Source organism: Cetorhinus maximus, chromosome 10 (genome assembly GCF_964194155.1).
Source record: "Cetorhinus maximus chromosome 10, sCetMax3.hap1.1, whole genome shotgun sequence".
In the NCBI taxonomy this organism is placed as follows: Eukaryota; Metazoa; Chordata; class Chondrichthyes; order Lamniformes; family Cetorhinidae; genus Cetorhinus; species Cetorhinus maximus.
Window position 1 is genome coordinate 53,194,863 of NC_135888.1, and position 5,581 is coordinate 53,200,443.

Consider the following 5,581-nt stretch of genomic DNA (forward strand, 5'->3'; position numbering starts at 1 on the left):
AGGAGTGAGAGCTGAGCGGGGTATTAAAAGTAGGAGCAGAACACAGGCAGAGCTCGAAATGGGACATCAAGAGTAAAAGTGACGTCAGCACAGGAGAAGGAGCTGATTGGTGAGTAGCTGGTGACTAATTCTACTTTCTAGACTCCGGTTTATAATAATGGTCTGTAAAATGGCTAGCATTTACATGGTTTACGACAAATATACATACCTTTGAGGCTCAAAAACCCAACAGGAAAAGTGATCCAACAGTGGCTAACAAAAGAAATTAAAGATTGTATTAGATAAAAGGAAGAAACTTATAAAGTTGCCAAAAAAAGTAGTTAGCCTGAGGATTGGGAGCATTTCAAAATTCAGCAAAGGAGGACCAATAAACTTATAAAGAAATGGAAAATAGAATATGAATGTAAATTGGCATGAAACATAAAATGGACTGCAAAAGCTTCTATAGGCACGTAAAAAGAAAAAAGATTAGCAAAGGCAAATGTGGGCAATTCAGCGGCTTGGAATGCACATCCTGTGACACGTGGGAAGTTGAGGACACTGCCTGTGGCCTAGGTGATCAAATGTACAGGAAGTGTCATCAGCTGCAGAAACTTGAGCTCCGTTTTTCATGAACTTGAGTGACGATTGGAGTCACTATGACACATCTGTGAGGTGGAGAACTGAGAAACATGGATAGCATGTTTCAGGAGGTGGTCACACCACAGAGAGTACAAGAGAGGGAATGGGTGACTGCCGGACAGTCTAGGAAGACCAGGCGGGCCATCCAGGAGTCCACTAAGTTCATCCCGCTCACCAAACGGCTATCCATTTTGGGTACTGGTGAGGGTGTTGGTTCCTCAGAGGAATGCAGCCAGAGCCACACCCATGGCACCGCGGTGGCTCAGCTGCTGCGGACGGGGGAGGGGGTGTAAATGGAAGATCAATAGTGGTCGGAGATTCAATAGTGGAACGGCCGATCATTTCTGTGGCTGCAGACATGACACCAGGACGGTATTTTGTATTCCTGGTGTGCCAGGGTCAAGGATGTCACTGCAGGACATTATAATAGGGGAGGGTGATCGGCCAGAGGTCGTGGTTCACTTTGGTACCAACGACATAGGCAGAGGGATGAGATCCTGAAAGCAGATTTACAAGAGCTAGGGACGAGACTACAAAGCAGGTCTTCGCAGGCAGTAATCTCAGTGCCACATGCTAGTGAGCACACAAATAGGAAAATAGAGCAAATAAACATGTGGCTGCAGAAATGGTGCAGGAGGGAGGGCTTCAGATTTCTAAGGCATTGGTACTGATTTTTGGGCAGGTGGGACTTGTACAAGGCTGAGAGATTACACCTTATGGACCAGGAAGAATTTCCTCTCCAGAAGATGTGCCAGTGCTGTCGAGGAGGGTTTAAACTAGCTTGGCAAGGCAGTGGGAACCTGAGAAGGAATTCAGATAGGAGAGAAACAAAGCTGGTAAAGGTAGGAAGAAAAGTAGTAAGTGAAATTGGAAGGCAGAGGAAGCAAAAGCCAGCATTAAATAGCATCAAAACACAAAGAACAATTAGGAAGGGTAGGCAAAAAGGGAAATAATGTGGGATAGCGCTGATAATAAGGGATGAGATCAGTATCTCAGTGAGAGAGAATCTTAGATTGAAAGATCAAGATAGAATCAGTTTGGGTGGAACTAAGAAACAGCAAGAGGAAGCAAACATTGGTGGGAGTTAGGCCACCAAAGTAATGGTAATGTAGGACACGGTCTAAAGCAGGAAATTAGAGGTGCATGTAACAAGGGTAATATAGTAATGATGGGGGACATCAATCAACATGTAGACTTGGTAAACCTAATTAGCACTGATGCTGAAGGAGGACGAATTCCTGGAAAATATATGAGATGGTTTTGTAGAACAGTATGTTGAGGAACCAACTAAAGAACAGATTATTTTAGATCTAGTATTGTGCAATGAGAAAGGGCCAATTAATAATGTCATTGTGAAGGAGCCTTCAGGGAAGAGTGACCATAATATGATGGAATTTTGCAATAAGTTTGAAAGTGATAAATTTCAATCTGAAACTAGGGTCTCAAATTGAAACAAAGGAAACTATGAAGGTATGGGGTGGGGGCAAGTTGGTAGATTGGGAAACTACATTAGAAGGCAAGATGGTAGATAGGCAATGGTTAGCATTAAAGAGTTAATACATGGTTTACAACAAATATACATTTCTTTAAGACTCAAAACTTCAGCAGGAAAAGTGATCCAACTGTAGCTAACAAGAAAAGTTAAATATTGTATTAGATCAAAGGAAGAGGGTTATAAAGTTTCCAAGATAGCAGTCAGCCTGAGGATTGGGAGTATTTTAGAATTCAGCAAAGGATAAATCAAGAAAGTGATAAGGAAAGGAAAAATAGAATAAGAATGTAAACTAGCATGGAACATAAAAGCATTCTGTAAAAGCTTCCACAGTTATTTAAAAAGGAAAAGGTTATCAAAGGCAAATATGGGCCCATTACAGACAAAGACAGGAGAATATATAAGGGGAAACAGGAAATGGCAGAGAAGCTAAACAAATACATTGGGCATGGAGAAAGATACATAGAACCTCCCAAAATATTAGAGAACAAACAAACTAGTGAGAATCAGAAATGGGAACAAAATAGTAAAAAATAGTACTGGAGAAATGAATGGGACTGAAAGTTGGTAAATCCCCTGGACCTGATGGTCTACATCCCAGAGTGTTGAAAGAGATGTCGTGGAGATGGTGGATGTGTTGGTGATCATCTTCCAAAATTCCATACATTCTGCAATGGCTCCTTAAGATTGGAAAGTAGCTTCCCATAAGGTCCCACACAGGAGGTTATAAACACAATTAGAGCACATGGGATTGGGGGTAATATATTGGCATGGATTGAAAATTTGTTAACGGACAGAAAACAGAGAGTAGGAATAAATGGGTCATTCTCAGGTTGGCAGGCGGTGACTAGTGGGGTACCGCAGGGATCGATGCTTGTACTCCATCTATTCACAATTTATATCAATGATTTGGATGTGGGGACCAAATGTAATATTTCCATGTTTGTTGATGACACAAAACTAGGTGGGAATGTGAGTAGTGAGGAGGATGCAAAGAGGCTTCAAGTGGATTTAGACAGGCTAAGTGAGTGGGCAAAAACAAGGGAGATGGAATATAATGGGGAAAAATGTGAAGTTATCCACTTTGATAGGAAAAACAGAAATGCAGAATATTTCTTAAATGGGGAGAGATTGAGAAGCGTTGATGTCCACAGGGATCTGGGTGTCCTTGTTCATAAGTCATTAAAAGCTAACACGCGCATGCAGCAAGCAATTAGGAAGGCAAATGGTATGTTGGCCTTTATTGTAAGAGGATTTGAGTACAGGAGATTGGAAACCCTCGTGTGAAAGACGGAGTGCAGTGAGACTGGTTGACTCATGGTGCGACAAGTGTCTGGGGGGAGTTGATGAGAGATCTAAAGTATCTGTCACTTGGCTTCAGAGTGTGGTGTGTCTGGCCACAGAGTACCCATAGATTTGCATGGACTGTGAACATTAAAGCATAAGCTATCTTTTGTAACTTGTGTTATCCTTACAAATCTGTATATATCAGTAAAGATGTAGTTGTGGGTGAAGGCATATTGTAATATAGTTCATCTTTTCTTGTTGAATAAATGTTTTATTCTTTTGTTAAAAGTTCATCAGCTGACTCCTGTGCCTCTGTTCAGTAGCTACTCTCCACGTATCAAAACAAACAAATAAAAGTTAGGATCCATCAAGCTGGGTTCCACTCTGGGATCAGGCTTATCCAGGGGTAACCTCAGCTGGGATCGTAACAATAGCCTTTCAAGTTTCACTTTTAACCTATTTTAACTCTAACTCCCAAAATAAAGCTCTCTGGACTGTGCTTCTTTCCAAGCCATATAGACATCATGTCTCCAGTTCTCCAGCTAAATAAGCCCACCTGCTGTTTTATAGCTCCATCTCTTCTATTCTGACTCTATTAAACAAACATGGATCATCTTCTGAACTATCATTTTCTTTTAGATGTTCTGGCAATCTCCAAAGCCCAGTATTTTAGTTAAAGATAACTTCACAACAACAATCTTCCCCAGAACTAAACATTACCACTAAAATATTAACACGAACCATGAACTAGATATTTGTCACAACTCCGACATTATTTAAAATCACCACTCTCGTAACTACGATAAAAAAAGTTATCATCAGGATATTTTCAATGCTTTCCTCCATCAGCTTCTGTACTGAATGACTTCTTATCCTCAGTGATTTCATCCTCCAGCTCTCTCCTTCAGGTTCACTGCTCTCTTATCCTCCCTAAATCCCTCACTCCATGTAAACTCCCCAACCCATATTCATAATTACTCCCTTGACCTTGCCATCTCACGTGGTCTTACCAGTCCCATTGTATCACTTACAGATAAGGCCACTTCCTTGTATTATACTCCCCCTTCCACAACCCAATCGTACCCTGTGTCCATCGCGGGAGAAATATATTCCTCAATTCACTTACAACTGCACTTTCGAAATCCCAGCTATCTAGTCTATGGACCTCTGTTCAATTAAAGCTTGGGGCAGCGCTCCCTGATGCATTCCCCATGGCATGTCACGGCCTGAGTTGACTCGCGATATTTGAATATAAACACAAGTTTTGGGATAACTATTCACTGGTCCATTCTCCATGACAATCCCTCAATCAATCAGGACCCTGTTTCTTGTACAGTGTAAACTGTTGTTCCCCTTGAAATTTGGTATTCTTCCATCTGTCCTGATGAGTGCAAGATGAAAAGCTTCGACAGCATGTCTCTTTTCTAACAAATTTCATGTTTGTTTCCTACATTAGGATCTTTGGCCAGCCCCCAAATTATGGTACGATTTGGTTAGGGACCAGTAACATTTTGTTTAAACTAGAAAAGGTTTGAGATCCCAGGTATTAGCTATGAGAATAAAGCCACAAGATTCCACAGTATTGAACAAACAAAAGAAGCTTTACTATACAAAGTTAGAAAAGTAAAACAATCTACAATATATATCGCTTATACTCTTAACATTCAGAATTAACATGAGGTACATATGAATTAACAGACAAACTGTGGTCAAACACTCCACAGGACACATCAAATGGAAGGTGCAGTCAAGACAGATCCCACGGATTTCTCAGCAACCCTTCCAGACCTCAGGGACACTGTGCATCAGTCATCATCCTAAAATCTCATTAAAGCTCTGTCTCCTTCTCAAGGGATTCCAATTCTGCACTTTCGAAGATCTAGCCTCAGAACTCCCTCAGAGCTGCTCTGGCTCAGACTGCCTCAAGGACTGATCACTTCCTGGTAGTTTAATCTCTTCTCCCAAAGCCACATTTCCCAGGATTCTGGAGACTGCTCACAAGTGTCTAATTACTGGCACAAGTTCAGCTTTTTACGAAGCACAAAGCTTCACAAAAGCTGTCACTGCCCCTGAATTTCTCTGAGCTCTAACCTTTCTCAGCTGCATCCAACAAATACTGCTTGTGGCCTTCCTTGACCCCACCCTCAGCTGCACTGAGCTATCAGTGGCTCCCAGGGTTTC